Genomic DNA, 24135 nt, shown 5'->3' with positions numbered 1-24135 from the left:
ATGGGAGACCTTTCTCTGTGAAGACTGAGTCAGTGAATTGTTCCCAGGCTGTGTGCCCTGACCACAAGAGTGAAAATAATCTTGCAACTGGAAACCACTGGCACCACCCAAGGAAAAATACAACAAAGGCTTCCGGTCTCAGCATCACCATTTCGCTCCACACTGTCACTCTTTGTCCCTTGACCCAATGGAATGTTGTGGTCTAATCCCTGGCACAGTTTTGCTAAGAGAAAGTTAATGGACAAACATAAATGTCCTGAACATCGGAAGCTAGTGCCTTCTAAGACCCCTGAGGAGGTGAACCAACTGCTTAATAAAACAAAAGACATAACCCATGGAAGCTTCCTGGGTGTCGCAGTGCCAAAACTCTGGTATCGTATTCTGGAAGCCTTGGGGCTTTGCCCAAAGACCCTATGTGTATCCCAAGAGCAGAGGCAGACCCCAATTCTAGAGAGGCTGGCCCGGGACACCCCGGGAAGGAAGTGGTCGCCTGCGAAGAGGCTCACAGTGGCATCGGTCAAAATTGTCTAGTAACCGTAAGTAGGGTTAAGGCAACAGGAGAAAATCAAGGAGTAGAAAGTGAGATCAAAAAGTATATCTTAACTGAAATTCAAATTTGTCTTAAAGATTTTATGCAGCAGGAAGGAGGTGGAGAGCTAATTGAGTTTTTTGTGGGATTTTGCTTGATTGGTTTAGAACAGGCTCTAAACTGTTGCGCATGGCTGCCAACATGTGTCTACCGGCCAGTCTCTCGAAAGACTCTAAAATCCATGACTTTCTTAAAGGTCCACCCAGGCTATATGCTCGCCTCCTCCAAGATACCAGAGCTCCTCCATCCCCTCCACTCTCCTCTGAAAGGGGTAGAGCTAAGAAATATGCCTCAAGAGGGTCCCAGCCACCAAGGGAAAAGCAAAGGGCCCTAGGGCAATATTTGTACCAGGCCACCCCCCACCCCCACCCGACTTTCCTCACTTGGGTATTTCATGCCTGGCCCTGTGCCCATCCCTCCATCACAGTCACTGCAAAGGCTCATGATACATGGAAGACATTAAGACCCACAGGCCAATGGGTTTATGATCGCCATGACCATGGCGACCCAAATAACACATGCTTCCTTTCCAACCCTGAAGAGGCCCCATCTGGCCCTGAGTCCAGAAAACTCTTTTTACAAGTCCTTCCTCCTAATTATAGGGCTGATGGAACTAACCAAGAGGCACCACAACTCCCTGCAGAAAACTCACTTCGTTTTTCTGTCTCTTGAATATGTAAATCCCACCAAGACTTTGAAATGCAAACGTCCCAGGAGCATACTCAGGCGCGGCCCTCAGTCTCCAGAGACTAAAGATAGAGAAGTGGGAGTGGGAAGGGCTGGGAAGGCGGCTGTTAAAATACGAAGTGCTATAAAAGCTATTGCCCAAAATCTAGTCCTCGGACTCCTAAGGATTATTTGTCTTGGACAGGGGTGCCTGGGTGGCTCCATGGGGTAAGCATCTGCCTTCGGTTCAGCTCATGATCTCAGGCTCCTGGGACAGAGGCGGGCTCCCTGCTCATCTGCTTCTGCCTCTCCCTCTGGCCTCACCACCCATCCTCATTCTCTCAGATAAATAAATCAAATCTAAAAAAAAAAAAAAAAAAAGATGACTTGTCAAGGACAGATACAAAATGATGAAGTTCTGGAATACAGGTGAGGTCCGGAGCCAATGACCAAGACAGAACCCTTGAGACCTCTTTGGTGCACAATGGGGGTTTTATAAAGCCCGGGGATGGGCCCCCGAGGGCAGGAAGAGCGGCTGCCCCGGGCCTGTGACGGGTTATATCCCTGGGAGTTGGGGGAGGGAGGGAAAAGGGAGATTGCAAGAGGATTTTCATACGCTAAGGAGATGTGGGGGCCTTGCCATTGTCAAGGTGAAGATTGCTTCTCCCGGTAGCCAGGCACCAACATGTAACAAGGAATGTAACACATCTCCCACCCTGGGTGGGGGTCGCTTGTGGGATCTCAGCTGTGCTTTGTCCTCTGCTAGCCCTGTTCCCCCATCACAAAAGTCTTCTCCACAGATACTTCCTAAAAGCTCTAGCCCCTGGAGCAGGTAACCTTAATTTATTCATCTTGCCGGAGACAACATTTGAATTCAACTGTTATTTATAAACCAGTGAGGCTTATATCATTATATTGATTTCTGGCTAAAATTTTGGAGGTGAAAGCTATAGAGCCCCTGTGCCCACCTGTGTGTTGATGTATGTTATGTGGACGTGCCTTTTTTTTCCCCCTTCTCTCCCTCCGGGTGGTATTGCCAAAACTAATTGAGGAAAAAGCTCTATTTAATCGGCTTAATTGGCTTAAAGAGAAATGAGTGCTTATCAAATTAAATATTTCCAAACTCTCAGAAATATAATAGAAACTGACCCCCCCCCAAAAAAAAGAAACTGACCCAAATGTGTTTCATGCTCATGTGATCTGAGATCATCTTTGGTAAATAAAAGCTAGTACAAGTTTGTTGATGTAATTAAAGTAAGCGTGTTGTCTTCAGAGTTATCAGCGTTAAGTATGATGACGTTCAGGTGATACAGGTGAGGTCCGGAGCCGACCACCAGGAAGGAGTTCTTGAGGTGACTTTGGTGCACAAGGGGGGGTTTTATTAAAGCAGGAAGAGCGGCTGCCCCGGGCCTGGGAGGTGTGGCTGGTTTTGTCCCTGGGAGTTGGGAGGGGTTAGGGGATAGGGTAAGTCTCTAAGGCATTTTGTAGGTGAGCTTTCTAGGACCTCGAGGGGGCTGGCTCTGGTTGGGAACAGGCCACTTAGTACCGTCTAGTAAAACCTGAGTCATGAGCCCCTCCAGATGTGTATTGTGGGCCATGTGCTGGGGGGTGATGGCCAACGTGTACCGTGGGGGTTTATAGACCAAGGGAAATTCCTAAAGGAATTTTTATGTGTTAAAGTAAAAAAATAAAAAATAAAAAAATAAAAAAATAAAAATAAAATAAAATAAAATAAAATAAAATAAATAATAAAATAAAAAAAATAAAAAAAATAAAAAAATAAATAAAAAATAAAAATAAATAAATAAATAAATAAATAAAGTAGACTCCCAGGCTCCTGGGGGGTGGGCTAAGCTGGCCTTGGGCCCTGAGCACAGTCTGAGCAGCCAGGCAGGGGAGCCCCCGAGGAAGGTCCCTCCACCTGCTTCCAGGACACGTCAGGGTGCCCCCCGAGCTGGGGCCTTGACCTCAGCTGGCCCTGCAGTCCCCCATCTCATACAACCTTCATTCAACTTGGGTGTGTTAGGCAAAGAAATTCATGTGATCCCTGTGATAAAATTCTGGCTTGCTCTTTTAATGTCTCATACAAGTTTCATAAATTATCTAGAGAGAGTTTTAGGAACAAGAAAATAAATGTAATTGTGATAAATGTTTTTCAGTGAAATTTTCAACAATTATATTTCATGATACAACTACTTTATTTTTTTTTAATTTTCTTTTTTTGATACATCTACTTTAAATTGTTTCCCAAATTGCTTTGGTCATTTACAGCCTTAGAGTTCTGCTAGGTTAAGTTAAATTGTACAAAGTCACTACCTAGATCATCTCTAAATGAGATAAAATACTGAAACAGTGATTGCCAAACACGTCTGAGTTGACCACTTGTAACTGAGGAAATACACATATTTGCATCTCTCAGGAAAAATGTCTATGCCACATGGACAAACTGAGCTAGAGGAAATGCAACATTTCTGGAAATTGTGAAATGGTTCAGAAATTCGCCAATCTAAAAGAGTGCTGGTGTAATAGTTCACAGTTGCTGGATGCGGTGGCCAAGATCGGGCTGCTCCAAGATAGGCCACTTGGACCAGAAAATTATTTTGAGTTAAAAGCCATCCAAAACCAGCAGATTCACAGAGAGTGAATCTCCCCACCCACTGCCTGCTTATGCCAAGAAAAAAGCTATTAACAGAGACTCCCCTTTACCCAAGAAGCTCATCTGCCATAGTAGGACAACCTTGGCTTTCCAAACATCTTTCGCCTTCTTACCAGTGGTCTTGCTCTCTTTTGTGTCCTTGGACGCCTACCCCCCACCGTAGGGGGTCATCTTGCCCCCTGTCTTTGGAATCTCCAGAGTCTGTGGAATCCCCATATGTGCACTACTACCTCTGATTTTCTCCTGTTAATCTGTCTCGTGTCAGTTGGACTCACAGGCCAGCTAGGAGGACTTTGAACAGCAGTGGAAAGTCTTCCTCTTCAATAATTATTTTACTTTATTTTTTAAAGATTGTATTTATTTATTCATGAGAGACACAGAGAGAGGCAGAGACACAGGCAGGGGGAGAAGCAGGCTCCATGCAGGGAGCCCGATGTGGGACTCAATCCCGGGACCCCGGGGTCATGACCTGAGTGGAGGGCAGACGCTCAGATGCTCAACTGAGCCACCCAGGCCTCCCAACAATTATTTTAAATAAAAGCTCCTTGAGACACAACCTATGCAAGAGGCCACTGAGACCTTCCTTTGTCTTCCTGAACGCAGGAAATATATCTCCCCTGTAAAGGCATCCTCTCTAAACTGATCCCACTTGATCCCACCAGAATTCAAAAACTCTCAACAGGTGTTCTTATTTTAATGACAGTACAGTTATCTGCAGAAGTTCAATAACAATCTGTTCTCTTTGTAACAGGACACAGTCGGAAACGTTGGTTAAATTTACAAGGCTTTGCAGAAAAATGTGCATAGATTCAGATATGACCAGACAGCTTTAAGGACCTAAGGTTGACTTCATGGAGCCAGTAAAGTCTGTTGGGAAAATCAGCCTGGGACCTTAGTTACAGGGTTCCTGGCAGCCTTACCAGATGAGTAAGAAAGGTCATTTCTGGCAGGCCCAGGAAACTCAGAATATATTGGAGACCTCAAAAAGAGAAGAATTCACCCAAATCTTTAGGTACTGCAGGTGGAGTCTGATGGCCAGTCCTTGGTGTGGCTTCTTTGATAGATAGAAGTAGGGATGACTACAGAGAGAAAAAAAAAAATCATGTTCCAGTGGAAACTATAGTACGCCCTGTGCATATCAGATTCTAGTCCTCTTAATTGTCTTTGAGGTCTTATTTTCTACTTGTAAACTAAACTGAGTGGTGAATTCTTCTCATTTCCTCCAATATCTGGCTATAACTTTCCGAACTACTGTTTCCATTCTTATCTCCCACCTTCTGACTTAGAATCATTGAGAGCCAGAGCTTCCCTTTTCCTGAAGCCATGCAAGCTAAGGTGGAACAACTTAATATAAACTTCAGAGAAATCACCAGAACAGCTCATATGTGGACATATCTTCACACCTGCTGCTGTATGGACTACTCAGAAAGATCACCAGAGCCATTCAAACTGCAAGCCAAGAAAGTCTATTAATTGCCATTGTCACCCCATCTGAAGGTGCTTTGAGCCCAACATCCAGAAGTCTTATCAACAGGCTGCCTTCAGAATGTAGAAACTGGGATTATAATGTGCTCCAATCATCAACCTTTGTTTTTTGTTTGTTTCCATAAAAATTCTTATTAAATACCTAGTGCCTCTTATTAAATGTCTTTTTTTTAAAGATTTTATTTATTTATTTATGAGAGACACACAGCGAGAGGCAGAGACACAGGCAGAGGGAGAAGCAGGCTCCGTGCAGGGAGCCCGATGTGGGACTCGATCCCGGGACTCCAGGATCATGACCTGGGCCGAAGGCGGCGCTCAACCGCTGAGCCACCCAAGAATCCCCAAGGTAAATGTCTGATGCAAACCCTTGCACCATATAGGTCTAACTTGGGAAAGTCACCTGTATTGTCACCTCCTAAAATGAGAAACGATCCTTTAACTGAACACACCTATTCTCAGGATTAAGAGGCTGGTTCCCTTAGTTGCTCCTTGGCTGAGTAATCTACCAACTCAGAACAGGTTCAAACTTATATTTTGGTATAAGGTATACTTATATTACTTACACCTTTGACCCAAAGTGCTAAAATATTTCCCAATGTTACTCAAATCCTTGAACATTCCCAGGACCCAGAAATCACTCCTTTTTATGTCTGGGCCTTTACATTTGGACAATGACAATGGACTGGACTTCAGCCTATTGCCTAAAGAATTATTACAGGATTTGCTACTCTGATCCTGTTTAGATGTGCAATGTCTGGGTTACCACTGAGCCCTACCCCTGGCTTGAAGTGTATCAGCTACTCAGGCAGTTTGTGAGCTTAAACTCTCATGCTGTGGCAAGCACAGGATGGACTGTAGTGTAAACCTTGACGGTTATTGTTTTTGTTTGTTTGTTTGTTTATTTGTAATGCAAGTGCCTGATTTAAGCTTTGTTTGTTGAAGCATCCACTTCAGAGAGGCATCCATCTTAAAGAGGGCTATCTCAAATAAACATAGCACCAGCTACACAACGAGATAATGAATCAGGCCACCTAACCCCACGGAAACTCCTTTGTTTTAGAGATCTTGGTTGATTTCAATAACTGGCCATCTAAGCCTTTTTTTTTTTTTCTCTTCCCATGCTGTAAATTCTCCACTCTTAAATTCTGTTTTCACCACTAAAGAGTGAGCTAGTGAAACCCTAGTCCTCCACCCTTGATCAGAGTAAAACCAGAATCCTAGGCCTGTGCATTCTGTCTCTCCCTCTCTCTCTCCTGCAAACCTCTCTGTGTGGACCCTGATATGCCATGTGCTTTCCAGGACTCATAAGTAATAAACTTTTGTTTCCCCAAAGTTTCCTAATGGTTATTGTTGAAGGGCATCTTGCAATCATAGCAAGAAATACTAGGCCAATCCAGCCACAGTGGTTGTTGATAGGCTGAGACTGGCACAAGACAATTGGTCAAGCAGAAGAGGGGAGTCGAGCCTGGGAGTTAGTTCAGCTGAACGCTCTAAATGGCAGGAAAGATCTGGTTTCCTGCTACTGGATTCCTGGATCTGCCTTCTTCCCTCCTTTCCCATATTCTGATTTTTTCTTTTGATTTTCTAAGATATGTTCATTGTCTTCCAACCGATTCCCTGGTTTGCTTATGCTGGTCAGAATTGGTTCCTACTGCTCCCCACCAAAAGAAGTTTATGAATAATGTTATAATTGGGAGAATTGGATGTTAAAGAAAAGCACGTTCCTTGGAGGTTGCATGGAAGAATGAGAGCATTCTCTGTGTTTCGGTGAAAGCTTGAGCCAGTCATCGTGCACTATTCCCTCAGAGCACCTAACCACACATGAGATTTTAACTCTTTCATTATCAGATGCCCCACTAGACCGTGAGCTTCATGAAGAAATGGAACATTACTGGTTTGAACACTAATGAATCCCATGTACTTAGCACAAGGCCTGACATTTAGTAGTTGTGCCCATATTGTTGAGTAGAGCACTTAATGAGATGGACACCTTGTCATCCTTACCACGTTATGTTTGGCAATTCTAGCCAAGTCCATTTTGTATTACTACCCTATAACTACTATTTTATCTTTATTTATCACAGGGCCTCCATTTATATTGTCTTAACAAATCTCTTCTAATAAACCTTAAACCTAAGTCAATTCCTTTATTTTCTAAAGCTAAATTCATCCTGAACTCCTGTTGTAAACATAAGATAATGGTTTTACTCAGAGGCTGAGTTTAAACATGAAAAATGAAGAAAATAAAGTGTAGACTAACAAAACAAACAAGCAATGTAACTTGAAAAGAACTACAAACAGCCAACCCAACAGATTATTCCTTCTGGTCCATTTCTCCACATAAGAAAGAGGAGAGAACCTTCTCCATCTGAACCTCTTGGTCAGTGGAAAATCAGTCTTCTGTTGAAAGGCAGTTAGTGTAGCTCATGCAGTTTGCAAAGCATTAGAATCAGAGTTCTCACGGGGCCAACATCTCTCTTGAAGTCTGGATGTCTGGTCCCTCTCCAACCTTGGAAAGTGAATAACCTCTGTCCTGCTTGTTGTTCTATGCTTGGTGCAATTCTTCACCACCTGTGTCACCCACCACCCTGACAGGTTCTGAATGTGACTTCCTGGTAAGTGTTTACAACTGGTTTTTGGTTGGTGGGGGAAGAGACAAAAAAGAACACCCTGATTGTAATATTTGATGATTTCCAGTTTGTACATTTTTTCTTTTTTTTTTTTAATTTTTATTTATTTATGATAGTCACAGAGAGAGAGAGGCAGAGACACAGGCAGAGGGAGAAGCAGGCTCCATGCACCGGGAGCCCGACGTGGGATTCGATCCCGGGTCTCCAGGATTGCGCCCTGGGCCAAAGGCAGGCGCCAAACCGCTGCGCCACCCAGGGATCCCAGTACATTTTTTCTATCATGGACATTTTCCAGATATCAATATCAACTAGCTCACAAAATGGCTGATTATGTATCAATTGTGTCTCGTAAATAAACTCCAGAACACCACGGATTATCCTTCATGCAGGATGTTCATTGTGTATCTCAGCCCGTTACCAAGTTTGGTTTAAATTACCAACACATGCATACCTACACTGATTTACAAAACTAACATTTATGAAGTATCTTGTGATAGGAATGGACACAAAAAGATTAACCTTACCCTCTAAGGATTAATAGTCTAACAGAGACACATTTTTGTGGGTCTGTGTATGTGTCTGTGTGTTTAACTCCAGTATAATTAACATATAATGGTATACTAGTTTTAGGTGTATAATATAGTGATTCAATAATTCTATACATTACCCAGTGCTCTTCACAATAAATATACTCATAATCTCCTTCACCTGTTTCACCCATCCCCCCATCTCCTATCTGGTGACCACCACTTTGTTCTCTATAGTTAAGAGTTTGGGGGTTTTGTTTGTCTCTTTTTTCCTTTGTTCACTTGTTTTGCTTCTTAAATTCCATGTATGAGTCAAACAATGTGATTGTTTGAGTGAATATGAGTGAAACAGTATTTCTCTTACTGACTTATTTCAGTTAGCATTATGCTCTCTAGCTCCATCCACTGCAAATGGAAAGATTTTTCTTTTTTTTTCTTTTTTTAAGATTTTATTTATTTATTCATGGGAGACAGAGAGAGAGAGAGGCAGAGACACAGGCAGAGGGAGAAGCAGGCTCCATGCAGGGAACCTGACGTGGGACTCGATCCTGGGTTTCCAGGATCACACCTTGGGCTGAAGGCAGCGCTAAACCACTGAGCCACCCAGGCTGCCCGCTTTCATTCTTTTTTATGGCTGAGTAATATTCCATTATATATATACATATATCACACCTTCTTCATCCATTCATCAATCCATGGACTCTTGGTTGCTTCCATAATTTGGCTATTATAGATAATGCTGCTAAAAACATGGGGGTGCATATATATTTTCAGATTAGTATTTTCATATTCTTTGGATAAATACCCAGTTGCAGAAATACTGGATCATATGGTAATTACATTTTTAATTTTTTAAGGAGCTTCCATACTGCTTTTCACAGAGGATGCACCAGTTTGCATTTCCCCCAAGACTGCGTGAGGGATACTTTCCACATCCTCACCAACACTTTTTCTTGTGTTTTTGATTTTAGCCATTCTGACAGGTGTGAGGCAATATTTCATTGTAGTTTTAATTTGCATTTCCATGATTATATATATATATAATTTGCAAATATTGGCTCCCATTCCATAGGTTGTCTGTTTTGATTGTTTCCTTCTCCGTGTAGAAGCTTTTTCTTTTGTTGTAGTCCTGATAGTTTATTTTTTATTTTCTTTCTCTTGCTTCAGGCAACATATCCAGTAATAAATTGATATGGTTGATGTCAAAGAAGTTGCTGCCTGTGTTCTTTTCTAGGATTTTTATGGTTTCACATCTCACATTTAGGTCTCTAGTACATTTTGAATTTATTTTTGTATGTGGTGTAAGAAAGCCATCCAGTTTCATTCTTTTGCATGTCGCTGTCCAGTTTTCCCAACACTGTCTGTTAAAGAGGCCGTCTTTTTTCCAAGTCATCCAAATTGGCAAGGGAGAAGTAAAACTTTCCCTATTTGCAGATGATCTGAAACTCTATAAAGAAAACCCAAGAGTCCTCTAAAAATCTGTTGCATTTCTATACACTAATAATGAACCAGCAGAGAGAAAAATTAAGAATATAATCCCACTTACAATTGCATCAAAAAACAGTAAGCTACTAAGGAATAAACTTAATGAAAGAGGTAAAAGACAGATAACACTAAAAACTATAAAACACTGATGAAAAAAAACAAAGAGGGCACAAAGAAATGGAAAGACATTCCATGCTCATGATTTGGAAGGATAAATATTGTTAAAAGGCCTATGCTACTTAAAGCAGTCTACAGATTTAATGCAATACCTATCAAAATACCAACAGCATTTTTCACAGAACTAGAACAAACAATCTTAAATTTTATATGGAACCACAAAAGACCCTGAGTAGCCAAAATAACCCTGAAAAAGAAAACCAAAGCTGGAGGCATCACGATTCTGGACTTCAAGTTGTATTATAAAGCTGTAGTAGTCAAAACATTATGGTGTTGGCACAAAAGATATACACATAGATCAACAGAACAGAATAGAAACCTTAGAATTGAACCTACAATTATACAGTTAATTAGTCTTCAACAAAGCAGGAAAGAATATGCAATGGGAAAAACATAGGCGACAAGTATTTATTAAGGGCCTGTTATGTCCAGATTTATTATATTAGATGGTATGAAATTTAATAAAGCGATTAATAAATAAGTTCAAAACAATAAAGACAGAAAGTCAACAAAATTAACAGCCTGAATATAATTCTAAAGGTAAAGTTATGTGATATCGGCAAGATAGGTAGGTTTCTTTTTTTTTTTTTAAGAGCTTACTTTATTTTATTTTTTTTTAAGATTTTTTATTTATTCCTGAGAGACATAGAGAAAGAGAGAGAAGCAGAGACAGAGGCAGAGGGAGAAGCAGGCTCCATGCAGGGGGCCCGATGTGGGACTCAATCTGGGGTCTCCAGGATCACACCCTGGGCCAAAGGCAGGCACTAAACCACTGAGCCACCCAGGGATCCCCGATAGGTAGGTTTCTATATACATATTAAGTAAAATTTGAGTGTGCAATTTGGATTAGTCAGACTGTGTGGCATTTCAATTGATAGTGAAAAGATAGGAGACTTCTCCCTGTAGGTGAACTGGTTGAGCAGAGATCGTACAGGGGGAAGTAAAGTGGGTGGTGGCCCGGAGAAGCGTGTAATGGAATAAGGAATCAGAAACCATCATAAACCAGGCAGGAGGGCGGCAGCATGGGCAGTGGCTTTACACACTGATTAACAGCCCCAGTTCTGCATCCCTGTAACTTGCGTTAAAGTCTTGGGGGCTGATGAACAGAAGGCCATAAATGTCAAGCTTCTGAAAGATCACAAAGGATAACATTTCACTCAATTTTCAAAGTAGCTGGCAGTTATATTTTATTTGTGTCTTGCTGTCTTTTCAAATATAAGTTGCCACATTCACTTAGACAAAAACAGTTGGTGATCAATTCAAAGGCACATGGCACAGATACATTTTCCCTACAAGTATGGATTTTTTACTTTCCAGTTATGGTATTTTCTAAAGTTAAATTTTTAGAGATTTCACAAGAAGCATTTCTGAAATATAAATGATGGCTGCTGTAGAGGAAAAAAAAGCACCCACGTTTCATCAGATTGATTTCTGAACTCTACTGTAAAGGAAACGAGTTCCAGTTGCACATGGTTGTGTGTCCAAATATGATAGAGCCACAAGATCAAGAGGCCTTGAGATACCTGTCTAAGGCATTGGTGGTTGCTTATACAACGTTTCTTCAGGGTAACAGGAAGGCTGCCTGCCACCCCAATCAACAGCCTTGTCTATGGACTGACTCCTGACACATTTACAGAGGAAGAAGCCTTTCATTCTAAAAGAATAAATAAATAAAAAGAAGAAATAAAGAATTTTAAATGAAGATATCTTGTGAACATAAGGAGTTGGTGTAAGTTTACTTCAGGGTTTTTTTTTTTTTATTTTAAAGATTTTATTTATTCATGAGAGACACAGAGAGAGAGAGAGAGAGGCAGAGACACAGGCAGACAGAAAAGCAGGCTCCATGCAGGGAGCCGGACGTGGGACTTGATCCTGGGCCTCCAGGATCACGCCCTGGGCCTCCAGGATCACGCCCTGGGCTGGAGGCAGGTGCTAAACCGCTGAGCCACCCAGGGATCCCCAACTTTAGGGTTTAAATGAATGAAGTTGATTCAGTCATGCAAGTAGAGATACTCACTTTTGATCTAATGCAATAATTTGATCATATAATCACAACTCTCTTTTCCCAGGGAAAGTTTGCAAGATATAGCTCAGTGTGGAATAGCAATAAATATTCTGGATCACTGATTTACTGATTTAAATAACTTACTAAAATACATTAGCAAATGTAGCTTCAATCTTCCCACCACCCATAACAATATAATTTTGTATTGAGTAAAATTTACATTGCAACCTCAATACCTTCAAAGTTTAAGAAAAACATTTAGGGGGAACCTTGGGTGGTTCAGTGGTTTAGTGCCTGCCTTTGGCCTAGGGTGTGATCCTGGAGACCTGGGATCAAATCCCACGTCGGGCTCCCTGCATGGAGCCTGCTTCTCCCTCTGCCTGTGTCTCTGCCTCTCTTTCTCTCTGTGTCTCTCATGAATAAATAAGTAAAATCTTTAAAAATAAAATTAAATTAAAAAAGGAAAACATTTAAATTCTAAAGATGATAGTTTCTGATATTTAATAAACATCATTTGTTAGCTCTTAAGGACTTCATGCTACTGTGGGAAGAGAAAATGTCATAGGAGAAGGACGCTAAAATGGATTTACTCTTAGATTCTATGTCTATCACTACAATAGGTAGTTATGGTTGACATCTAAAACCATGCAGGTCTCAAACATCCCATATGGAACCATCAGTAGACGACTCCTTTAGGCAAAAGACACAAGGGGACTGTTCAACAGAACCAGTGGAAGTTATGACAAGCCATGACAAGTTATTATAACTATAATACCTATATAGCCATCAATTTGGCAACTGCGTATCATTATCAGACAAATATGGTGTATAATTTATGAGCAACACTTGTACTATTATATATGTAAACTTGAGATCCTGGTTTTAAAATTATAGTAAATACACCCAGAAAAGAAATGACAGAAATGAGACAAACACCATCAAATACTGCTGCTAGAGTATACACTGGTTCAACCCTTCCAGAAAACAAGTTGGAAAACAAATATCAAATGTCTTTAAAACTGGGATCCCTGGGTGGCTCAGTGATTTAGTGCTTGCCTTGGGCCTAGGACATGATCCTGGGGTCACGGGATTGAGTCCCACATCGGGAGTCTGCTTCTCCCTCTGCCTGTATCTCTGCCTCTCTCTCTGTGTGTGTGTGTGTGTCTCTCATGAATAAATAAATAAAATCTTTTAAAAAATGCCAAATGCCTTTAAAATTTATTCATGACCTTTGGACACTTTTAGCAGCCTAGGGAATTTATCAGAGATGTTTTAAAAAGATGGTATGGATGTTTTTTACGGTACTCTTGAGAGCAAAAACTAAGTCTACAAAAGAATGGTTACACAAATCATACCATTTCCACATTACAAGAGATTGTGGAGCCAATAATCGTGCTTTGAAAACTTTCAAATGTTTTTTTTAAAACTTGATGATTTAATGTGAAATTTTTGAAAAGTAAGAAAACAAATCAAATGATGGTATTTCAGTTCTTTATAGCTTCCAGCGCCAGACAACAATGGGTGCTGTGTTTATTGATGGATCAATCTTAATACTGTTCTTTTAGGTCATACAGAGCAAATCTATCTCAACTTCTCTACCATTCAAACATTTGAAACGAGTAGTGAGAGCTACCAGATGGTCTGCACACTCATCCTCAACCCTAACAAAATGTCACCACTTGTCCAACTTAAACATTCTTGGTCCCACTAACCATTTCTCATGTGACCTTTCCTATTATTTATTTAATGTGTATTTATACATAATGTTTACTATCCACAGATCACTGCCCTTGGTGCTTTACAAAGGCGAGATGACCTAGTCCTCAGGCGATCTGCCGATCTGAGTTATCTAGAGGTTCAGATTTTAAGAACAAGGACGGAAAAAACAAATCAGGCTTGGGATCACTCCAGGTACAGAGTTAGAACCCAGCCCTGCTTTCCCCGTCCCGTACAGAGCTGTGGGCTTTGGATGCTTTCTGTGAAATGTTCGATGAGACAAAAATCTGGACAGTCTGAACTTCTGTCTTAATTTGTGCTGTAGGTGAGGAAAAATTCTCCCTTGAGAGTTTGTAAACTCAGGTGTGATTCAGGCAGTCTGAGGGATTTAATTTATGCTACTTGTGTGGCACGGGAATTGCCAAGCTGAGAAATAAATTTGCTGCCGTCCTCACTGGCAGAGTTCTGGGCTTCTGGCAAAACCTTTTCTTTACAGGGCTTACATTTCACCCAAGCTTTCACGAGTCCAAAAGTCAAGCAGATAAAATCAGGCCACAGATGACCTGATATCTCAGAATTGGGAAACTCACAAAATTAAAGCCTTTAAGTGCTTGAAGAAGGAGAAAGAACCAAAAATGCAGCAATTAACCAGATATGTTGCCTCCACATATTGGCCAGACTTGAAAAGTAAACAACTGAAGTTGTAGAAAAAAAAAAAACATGATTATTGAATTTAAACATTCAATGTGCTTTTTTTTTTTTTTTTTTTTTTTCAATGTGCTTTAAATCACAGACGACATGTAGCTCATAAGAAACACTGGGGGACAGGACAGATGTAAATTAATTTTCTAAAAAATTGCACACAAATGCAAAGAACAAATATGAGAGAGAATAAGACACATGAAGGATAAAACGAGAAAAAATATGTTTAAAAAATGTATATATGTATATACCTGTACCTATATGTGTATATTATATGCGTGTGTGTGTGTGTGTGTGTGTGTGTGTGTGTGTGGTGTTACATAAGAAAGAAGCAAAAAGAAAAAGGAAGAGGCAATATTTAAAGAGATAATAGTTAATAAATGTTTATATTTAATAAAGGGCAAATCCTCATAATCAGAATATATAAAGGAAAATTCATCCACAACATATAATAGTAAAAATAAAGGAAAGCAAAGATAAGGAGTTGATTTTTTTAAAGATTTTATTTATTCATGAGAAACACAGAGAGAGAGGCAGAGACCCAGGCAGAGGGAGAAGCAGGCTCCATGCAGGGAGCCTGATGTGGGACTCGATCCCGGGACCCCCGGGTCACAGCCTGAGCCAAAGGGAGACACTCAACAGCTGAGCCACTCAGGTGTCCCAGGAGATGATATTAAGAGCAGTCAGAACAAAAGATTACAAAGAAATAATAAGATTCACTGCAGACTTCTCAATCTCAACGAAGGAAACCAGAACATTTTCAAAGTACTGGTATAGATTAATGTCAACCTGTCATTATACACAGATAAACTATCATTCAGGAATGTGAGCAAAATTAAAACATAAGAACAGCAACCAAAACCAGATTTATTCTCCTCTAATAAACCCTCAATAAAGGAAATTCCAAAGTATATTTCAAAAAAGGGAAAACAGGGGCGCCGGGTGGCTCAGTGGTTGAGCGTCTGCCTTCAGCTCAGGGCATGACCTTCGGGTCCTGGGATCGAGTCCCACATTGGGCTCCCCGCAGGGAACCTGCTTCTCCCTGTGTCTGTGTCTCTCTATCTCTGTGTCTCTCAGGAATAAAATAAATAAAATCTTAAAAAAAAAATACAATTGCAAATGATGACTTTAAACATAGCATTCATAACATTGACTGAAAAAATAAAATACCAAAGAGAAATAAAATGAATTTAAAAAAAACTAATAATATAATCTTAGTGGAGACAATAAGAACACTTTATTGGAAGATATTAAAGAAATAAATCAAGCACATGCAGAAGATTTTCTGACATAGTAAAAATGTTTATTTTTAAGTGAACTCTACTCCCAACATGGGGCTTGAACCTTGAATTCACAACCCTGAGATCAAGAGTCACATGCCCTACTGACTGAGCCTGCCAGGTGTTTCAGGAAAGATGTTTATCATCATGTCTAACCTAAATATTTAATGTGATCTCCTTTCCAAATCATGTCCAAGATTTTTCTGCAACTTGACAAAGTGGTTTGAAAATTTATATACAGGAGCTAATAGCCAAGAACAGCCAAGACGAGTTTGAAAAAGAATAGGATGGAAGGATTTGCCCACAACAAAGGAATACTACTATATTATCGTTATACATATTATATAATATTATTATAAAGCAATAATAATTAAAACATTGTGTGGGCTCAGAAAGAGACAAAAGACCAAGGAATAGAATAAGCCCAGAAGCAGAACCACAAATAAACAGAAACTTCTTATATGGCAAATGGCATTGCTAACTGACAGAGAGAATATGGCTGATTTAATAAGTGGTGCTATATAATTGGTTATAAATACAGAAAAATAAACTATATCCATATGTCATACCACACACAAAAGTCAGTATCATATTAAAACTCTTAAATACGATAAGGAAATGCATAGGAGTTATGACCTGAGGACCAAAAAGAATAAAAAAAAGTAGTCTGACTTATTGAAGTAGTTAAAAAAATCACATACAGGGACAAGACATTTGCAGCAGAACAGGAGTCCAGCTCCTGGTTCAAACCCTACATGTGGTTTTTCAGGCCTGACCACAGGCAATTACAAAAGCTTTCCCAACAGGCCTTCTGGAGAAAACTGCCTTCCCCATATCAGAGGTGTGCATCCTGCGCATGGTGGCCTCCTGGCCCCCGAAGGGAGCTGCAGTCAAGGGCTCAGACCCCGCTGGGTGGGGCTCTCTGAACCTGTGCCTTCGTTCCTAGGTCTCTGATCTGAGGACTAGGGTGGAGGTGTTCTTCAGGTACGTCGGCAGAGACCACCTTGTCGGGGGAAGGGGTAAGCCCAGAAGACACCTGTCTCTACTCTGCCCTGTACTTTCCTCCCCCTAAGCCTCTGCCCACCCAAGTTTCATAAAAGCTGTTGGAGCATTTTGTTTGCTTCTCCTTCCACAGGAAGACAAGGCCCATGTCTAGGCCGACCTTCCTGACCCTTAACGGATGTACCTTCCCACAGGGAAAAATAGAAGGGAGGTGAGAAGTCAGCGCTTTCTTTCTCCAGTTGTAGCCTCTCACTCATACCATGGCAGTAAGTCATTAAGTAAAAAATAAATAAATAAAAAATAAACAAATGGGGTACCCAGGTGGTTCAGTGGTTGAGTGTCTGCCTTTGGCTCAGGGTGTGACCCTGGGGTCCTGGGATCGAGTCCCACATCGGGCTCCCTGCATGGAGCCTGCTTCTCCCTCTGCCTGTGTCTCTGCCTCTCTCTGTGTGTCTCTCATGAATAAATAAATAAAATCTTTTTCTTTTTAAAGTAGCTCATTAAGTGCCCACCTTTCTCATTTTGGGGTTCTTGTTTTAATTGGCTACTCTGATGCACAATAGCTAGGCACACTCTTCTAGCTCTGTCGAGCCCCTGACAATACATAATTGACCAATGGCTAATACCCAGAACATAAAATGTTTTCCTACAAATCACGAAAAGAAAAAAAATTGGGAAATAGGGAAAGAATACGAACAGACAGGTCACAGAGAGGAAAAGAAAGGGCAGTAAACCCATCAAAGATGCTTAAACTTTTCACACCAATGAGACAGACAAAAGTTAAAATTTGATGATATAAAGAGTTGGCAAGGACGTGGATAAATAGGAGCTCCAATATGCTATTGGTAGAAGTGCAAATATGTGCTATGACTTTGGAGAACAAGAATCCTAACTGTTTTGAGGTACAACATAAGCACCAACCAACACCATGAATTTTGTAAACAGTGCACTCTCAGTTACATGGTAATTTGAAGGAGTCATTTATGATTAAATAAAAGAAAGCATCATAAATGCTGGGCTTGTGTTGCCAGGAAATCTTGTCCCTCTTTGTTTAGGTTTTATTTTCTTTTCTCTTTTCCACTTAAGGCATCATGGTCATCAGTTTACTTTGTTAGAAAACCCAATTAAGGGATCCCTGGGTGGCGCAGCGGTTTGGCGCCTGCCTTTGGCCCAGGGCGCGATCCTGGAGACCCGGGATCGAATCCCACGTCAGGCTCCCGGTGCATGGAGCCTGCTTATTCTCCCTCTGCCTGTGTCTCTGCCTCTCTCTCTCTCTCACTGTGTGCCTATCATAAATAAATAAAAAAAAAAAAAAAAGAAAACCCAATTAATGTTACTATGGCTAATATGGTTTAAATCTAAGGAGAGATAATCAGAGATTTGTTTATATTTTGTTGAATTTTATCTTTTTTTTTTTTTTTTTTTTTTTTTTTAAATGATTTTCCCAGGTTCACAAAGCTAGTGGTTTTCAGGTGTGTATCAGAACCCAACAATCCAGCTCTGGAGCTTTTGCTCTTTTTTTTTTTTTTTTTTTTTTTTATGAGAGTCACAGAGAGAGAGAGAGAGAGAGGCAGAGACACAGGCAGAGGGAGAAGCAGGCTCCATGCACCGGGAGCCCGACGTGGGATTCGATCCCGGGTCTCCAGGATCACGCCCCGGGCCAAAGGCAGGCGCCAAACCGCTGCGCCACCCAGGGATCCCATATTTTGTTGAATTTTAAAGTAAACTAAAACTATTGCTCAGAATTCTTTATCTTTTAACAGAGGCCATCCTATAATCATCTACATGTTTGAAGTCACCGTTAGTCTACTTAATTCATCATAAAGAGACACTTCTTATATATGGGTTTCAAATTTGTTCATCAATATATAATCTCATTTCTGGTGTTCCAGTTTTTAAAGAGTAGGAGCGAGCATTACAAATCTAATAAAAAAAACTTTAATCCCTATTGAATAGAAGGAAGTTTGAGCCATAAAGAATCTATATCATAATCTTTCCAATTTTTTAATAAGCACCTCAAACAGATAGGTTTTTCATAAACAATATACTAGATGAATATAATTTTTAAAATCGAACTGATGATATAACTGATGATACATAACCAAGGAGGAAGGAATTCAAGGAAAGTGCATTTAATGGGATGAAGGCAGTAATTTTTTATTGATAAAATTCACAAGGAACAGCGTGTGTGTTTATCAGTTATGGAGTAATCTGTATGTATTAAAAAATACTGCATTAAAATATATGATATCAAAACTATTTTAACTGAAAGGAAAACCACCCAAAACACAATGCTAATAGAAAATATAAACATACCTTTCAGTCCTTGATAGATAAAGTAGGCAGAAATGATACCTAGATAATCTGATAATATAACTAATAAAATTTATTAATTTCCCCAAATCTGTGCCATATAAACAATACAACTTACTTCTTAATAACCATGGAAAATTCACAAAACTTGATTATTGGGCCACAAAGGAAGTTCCAAATTACAAAAAAACACAAATGGGGATGCCTGAGTGGCTCAGCGGTTGAACGCCTGCCTTCGGCCCAGGGCGTGATCCTGGAGTCCCAGGATCAAGTCCCGCATCTGGCTCCCAGCATGGAGCCTGCTTCTCCCTCTGCCTGTGTCTCTGCCTCTCTCTCTCTCTCTCTCTCTCTGTGTCTCTCATGAATACATATATAAAATCTTTAAAAACAAAACAAAAAACAGAAATGGCATAGGCCATATTCTCTAAATATAATGCAATAAAACTCATGTAATAATAAAGATAAAAAGACACTTAAAAATTTAAGAACTCAGGGGTTTCATAACATTTTCATCCAAGAAGTCAAACTTGCACTTAAAAATTAAAGCAGCGAATCTTTATAAACATACTTTCTTAAACCCCTAAATAAAATCCAACAAAATTAATTCGGTCATACGCCAAAAGTAATACACTTATTTTACGTGGCTCTAATCAAGGAATACTAGAATAGTTTAATATTAGAGTACATATTCATATAATCAATTCAATCAGTAAGTCAAAGCCAAAAATATATAATTATTTCTCTAGAAACCAAAACAAAATTCAATAAAGTCCAAAACCCATTTCTGCTGAAAGACTCTTCACAATAGAATAAAAAGTTATTTTCTGTCCATATTTCCTCCTCTCCATACAGTATTCCTATTTCTGGTATAAGCAAGGTATTTTATTGTAGACTAGCCCTCTTACCAAGAACAGTTAGAAAAGCTGGCTAAACTTCCACGGTGCATCAGATAAGCCCTACAACATCGGGGCTGAGTCATTTCCCTGGGGCTGGGAGGCCAGGTCCCCTGAGTTCCCTTCTGAATCCCACCGTGGCCTCCTGCAGGATGGTTCCAAGTCTTTCTCCTCAAACGAGAGAAAACCTAAGGCATGCACTTCCTTGAACTAGAGCGGTGCACCCTTCCTTCCCTCCATCCTCGAGAGAGGGGCAAGAAGAATGTTGACCCCATCATCTGAAGCCTTTGGGGAATGCCAGGACGCCCCAACCAAGCCTGCCGCACAGATCAGAGCCAGATCAAGTCACAAGTTCCATATGAGGGAAATGAATACTCACTACTGTCAGGAGCACATTTTTTTTTTTTTTTAATTTCCTAAATATTCCAGAAAAAAACCACCTGGAAAGTCCCCTCTGATCTGGCTTAAACGCACACTGTATCCCGATTTCTTTTTTCTTACCTCCAGGCCTTGCTACATAAACCTGCCAGTGTTATTAATGCATCTCCCTCCGTTCCTCGCTTTACTAAATATGGGAAGACCAGAGAAGCAGGTCCTTAAAAGAAGCAAATGTTATTGCTGTTGAAGGAGGAACAGCTCTGCTTTTCCCTTTTCCCTTTTCTAATGCTCCGGGTGCTGCACGCCTTCCGCAGGAGAGTATGTGCAAAAGAAAAAAAAAAAAAAAGCTAGGTCTATTGAATGTTCAAAAAAACCACCAATCTATAGAACAGAAATGTACTTTCCCCAAATCTTACGAAATATCTGGCCCTAATAAAGAGCTCTCGAAATCCGTGTTGATGGTAGACCGACATCCTCATACTGTTGAGCTCAAACTATGTTGGTATGTAAAGTCTTTAAGTTATTTATGTTTCTGCTCACATCATTGCCTTTCATGTCCAAAAGCCGTAAATACGTTGGAAATGACAGGTGTAAGTGGATTCAGAAGTCTAATATTTGGCATCGTGACCCAGACTGTCTAGTTGGTGGACCCAAGTGCCATTTGTCCCTCTGCCCCCATCGTGGTTGTTGTAGGCCGTCCTTCCCTGTGCTGCTGCTTCTCTCTCCTGGTTCTGAGGCGAATGGGACTGGTGCCTCAGTTTCCTCATGGCAGTCTTCATTCACTTCTCTCATGTTTACATCACCAAGCTGCCAAGTAACAGCTTTTAAATTTATGCCTTTTTTTCTCCTTCCCTCCTCCCTTCTTTCTCTCCCTCCGTTCCTTTCCTTCCCTATTTCCTCCCTTCCTGCCATCCTTCCATCCTTCCTTCCTGCCACTAAATACATCACTAAGTCCAGGGCTGAGCTTTTAAATTTTTCTCTGGTGTCAATCCCTCAACATCAATGTTTAAATTCCATCAAAAAGATGATGATGGTGTTGAAAATGGAGACACAACGGTGTTGTTTCGTGACCTACATGTAATCTGAAAAGATTTGAAATTGAAGGCATGATAAGCTCAGCTCATATTAAATTAGGAAAAGTGTGTTGTTCTTTATAAAACCTACCCAAAGGGGACGGCTGGGTGGCTCAGTGATTGAGCCTCTGCCTTCGGCTCAGGACTTGGGATGGAGTCCCACATCGGGCTCCTTGCAGGGAGCCTGCTTCTCCCTCTGCCTGTGTCTCTGCCTCTGTCTCTGCCTCTCTCTGTGTGTCTCTTGTGAATAAATAAATAAAATCTTAAAAAAAAATAAAACCTACCCAAAATAAAATCTTAAAAAATAGGAAAAAAAAAAAAAAAAAAAAACCCTAACCATAAGTGGGAAATAGAAAACCTCTAAGAAATTTGACATTAACATACTGAGGGGCTGGAAGTTTTTAATAGTTAAGACCAAATGACCCCATAAACGAAGATCAATTCAATACCCAAACCAATTTTTATTTTTTAAAGATTTTATTTATTTATTCATGAGAGACACACAGGGAGAGGCAGAGACACAGGCAGAGGGAGAAGCAGGCTCCATGCAAGGAGCCTGACGAGGACTCCATCCCAGGTCCCCAGGATCACACCTTGAGCTGAAGGCAGACGCTCAACCGCTGAGCCACCCAGGAGCTCCCCAAACCAATTTTTGAAAGGGATCGCATTCCGTTTGGCCTATGTTTCTAGGAGGAAATCAATGTTTCATACATTGATTTGCAGCCTAAGGCACAGGACGTGGTATCCTACAGTACAGGATGCATTATCATTCACATAGGGTGGAATTGGAAGCACGGAGGAAGGGCAGGAAGCAAATCAAAAGGAAGAGAGAAAAAAGAAAGGGGGAATATAGATAAAGACATAATCAGGCAAGAGAGGGCAGGGAAAGAACACAGCGAGTATTTGCTGAGCCATCTAACTCAGCCACTCTTTTGGCCCCTTTTTGTTTTAATTTAACTCGCCTGGAACCCTGAGAAGTGGCATTAATCATGCATTTTTATAGAGAGAAATTGCCTTCCGGCTAGATGTGGCTACTTCACCCACCCCCTCCCCCTTCTGCCCTGGGGGTCGGCTAGCAAATGCAGCCCTTCTGCTTTTCTCCACTTGGCCTATGTGTGCAAAACGTGCGGCAGCTGGATCCGGGGAACCCTAGCTTCTAGGGTCTCTCTCCTGGAGCTGGCGTTCAAGGACCCTGCAGGCTCCTCCTCCAAGTAGGACTTTCATAATAAAAGAGATGTTTGCTCCCTATGGGCCGGGTTGCTCTTTCCCTGCCCCCCTCCCTCTCTCCCTCCCTGTCTCTCACCCACTCTCTCTCTTGCTCTCCTTCTCTCTCAGTTGATTCTGAAATTAGGCTGAAAAAAAAAAAAAAGGTGCCATGGGTTGCTTGCTCTGCACCAGATAGCGATTGCAACGTTGCCTAGAAAAGAACCACAGCTGTCAGTGCTGCACAGCACTGGGCACTTATGTGAGTCCTGGACCCGCTGGTCAGATGCTGTGGCTCTGCTGTGTGTTCATTTTGAAATCTAGGCAAAAGAGGCCGCGGGCACCACAGGAAGCTCTGGCCGGAGTAAGAGTGGGGGAGCAGAGATTCAAACAGGAGGACAAACCAAGACCCCCCTGACTCTGGGAAGCCAACCAAGGGTCCCAGGAGGGACGGTGGATGGGGGATGACAGGCATCAAGGAGGGGGGCCTGTGATGAGATGAGCCCTGCGTGTTATGCTGTCTGTTGGCAAATTGAACTTAAATTTAGGAAACTGTACAATGAAAACAAAACAAACCAAACCCAAAAGGCAAGCCCTCCTTTTCAAGTGCATTTCAAGTTCCTGCCCATTTTACATCTACTCCTACCGCCTTGACCAAGGTAAGGGAGCTGGGAAAGGCATTGCTTTTGAAGAAGGTTTTTAAAAGCAAATAGCAAAGGGGGTGGGTAGAGGGAGAAATAAGGAGGGCCAGTTGTTGAACCTACCTCACCCTTGCCCCAAATCCTCAACAATTGCAATCAAGAATTGAGAAATGCACGTAGTTCAGGAGATGTTGAGGGCTCCTGTAATTCTCCCTACATTAGCTAGAGAGCTTGATTTCCAATTCTCTGCAAGAAGCATGCTGCTGGATCCGTCCATACCTGCGCACCTCCTCTGCCTTACCTGAAGCGTCTTTTTCCCCCGCTTTAGCCCGGTAAGATGCCACTACTCGTCAACACTGAGACTCGCATGATACCCCAGTTTTAAGGGTCCCATGATTTCCTACCTTGGGATAATTTATAATTATAGATCTAATTCCTTTCCATTTCTAGTTCCTCCAGGCCAAGGGCTGTACAAGTGACTCTTGTGTTTGCTTGTAGGTAGCATAGTGAGTTTTTAAAAGAAAACAGGGGCTCAGTGGTTGAGCATCTGCCTCTGGCTCAGGGCCTGATCCTGGAGTCCCGGGATCGAGTCCCACGTCTGCCCATCCTCGGCCTGTGTCTCTGCCTCTCTCCGTGTGTGCCTCTCATGAATGAGTAAATAACAATCTTTAAAAAAAAAAAAAGAAAAGAAAAGAAGACAAAATACGTAGCCAA

This window comes from Canis lupus, chromosome 1, assembly GCF_003254725.2.
Source record: "Canis lupus dingo isolate Sandy chromosome 1, ASM325472v2, whole genome shotgun sequence".
Lineage (NCBI taxonomy): Eukaryota > Metazoa > Chordata > Mammalia > Carnivora > Canidae > Canis > Canis lupus.
The sequence above is the reverse complement of the archived record's forward strand: the minus strand, read 5'-3'. Positions refer to the sequence as shown.